The sequence below is a fragment of the Triticum dicoccoides genome, chromosome 2B (genome assembly GCF_002162155.2).
Source record: "Triticum dicoccoides isolate Atlit2015 ecotype Zavitan chromosome 2B, WEW_v2.0, whole genome shotgun sequence".
Lineage (NCBI taxonomy): Eukaryota > Viridiplantae > Streptophyta > Magnoliopsida > Poales > Poaceae > Triticum > Triticum dicoccoides.
In genome coordinates, this window is record NC_041383.1 from 384,102,207 (window position 1) to 384,104,292 (window position 2,086).

A 2,086-nucleotide genomic window follows, 5' to 3' on the forward strand; every position below is an offset into this window, starting at 1 on the left:
CCCTTGTCGCCCTTCCTCGCATCCCCCCCGCTCGCCACGGCTTGGCGGCAGCCGTCCCTGCCCGCCGAAAGCCATCTGCAGGGCGGGTAGGGCGGGCAGGAGCAGGGCGGGCCGAGCCTGCCCCAGCCGCCGATCGCCACTGGTGGCGCCCCGCCCTCGACCTTCGCCTTCGCGCCGCCACCCTCTCGCGGCGCTGCACCGTCCGCCTACGGGGCGACTCCCCAACCCTACGGAGCCCCTCCGCCCTACTATGGCGCTACCCCGACCTACGCTCCGTGGTACAGCGCCCCTGCACCAACCTACGGCGCCGCGCCACCGATGCCTTCTACCTGGCCGATGCCTCCGCCGTCACAGATAGCGCCGTCACCCTATGGCGCGGCCTACGGTGCCACACCCGCCGTGTCTTCGGTGGCCACGCCTGGTCCGGTCGGTGCCCCTTCCGGTCCTGGCGACGAGGCGTCCTTGGCCCTTGCTCCCCATGATGGGCAGAACATGGGTCCCCATGCGGGTTATGCTCCGGCGCCATTGCCGTTCTACTTCTCGCATCTTCTTCCGGTGAAGCTTACACTGGACAACTACCTATCCTGGCGGGCGCAGGTGCTACCTCTCCTACGGAGTCGCTACTTGGAGGGCTATGTTGATGGCTCTATCCCGTGTCCGCCGCCGTATCACCCGGCTCATCATGTGTGGGTGGCCCAAGACCAGGCGATACTTTCGGCCATCCAGTCCTCGCTAACCTCGAGCGTGTCGTCGCTTGTCATCTTTGCCACGACATCCTGGGAGGCTTGGTCTGCACTTCACAGCAGTTTTGCCTCTCAGTCTCAGGCGCGTGCTCACTCTATCCGCACTGAGTTGGGGGAGACCAAGCTTGGAGGACTCACCATCACGGAGTACTTCAACAAGATGTCAGGACATGCAGACACACTGGCTTCCATTGGCCAGCCCCTTGGAGATGAGGACTTCACCACTCATGTGCTCAATGGCCTCGATGATGACTATGACAATCTCATTGAGAACGTCCATGGGCGCGAGGCGCCTCTCCCGCCACGGGAACTGTATGCACGGCTCCTTGGTCGCGAACAGCGCATCAAAGCGCGTCGATCTACTCCGAGTTTTGCCTCTGCTAACGCCGCAACCCGTGGCAAATCGCAAAAGCCGTCGCTCCCTGCCAAGCCGGCGGTCACATCTCAGCCCTCATGAGGCGCCGCGCCGTCCATCACAGGGGGATCGCGGCCGGTGGCTTGCTGCCCCAGTTGTGGTTCTCAGCAGGCGTGCCAGCTGTGTGGGATTGAGCGCCACGTAGCTTCTCGCTGTCATCACCACTACAAGCAAGATTTCCTTGGCCTCGACAACAATGGCAAGGGGAATGAAAAACAGGCGGCCGCTGCGGTGGTGGGTCATGAGCACGGGCGCACTCCATCCTACTCGATTGATCCCTCGTGGTACATGGACACGGGAGCTACCAACCACCTCACCAACGACATGAGCAAGCTCTCGGTCCAGGAGCCATATCGCGGTCATGATCAGGTGCACACCGCTAACGGAGAAGGTATGCACATCTCCCATATTGGTCAGGCATCCCTTCTTGCACACAATTCATGAAAACTGCATTTGTCTAACATCCTTCGTATTCCCACTGCTTCGCGTAGTTTGTTGTCTGTTCCACAACTTACTCGTGACAATAATGTCCTTGCTGAATTTCACCCTTTTCGTTTCTTTATCAAGGATCGGGACACGAGGGCCGTTCTGCTTAGTGGTCGTCTTCGCCGTGGCTTGTATGCACTTGACGCGCCAACCGCACCTCCCATGCAGTTTTCTTCTCAGGCGTTCAGTGGTGTTCGTGTCTCGCCTACACATTGGCACGCGCGACTCTATCATCCTGCCGCTCCCATAGTCCGTCATGTGCTGCATCGTCATGAGCTACTAGTTGTGTCAAATAAAACTGCTGAAACTATTTGTGATGCCTGTCAGCAGGGCAAGAGTCACCAACTCCCGTTTTCAGAGTCTAGTCATGTTGTGAAACATCCTCTTGAGCTCATTTTTTCCGATGTATGGGGTCATGCCCAAACGTCTGTTAGTGGCCATA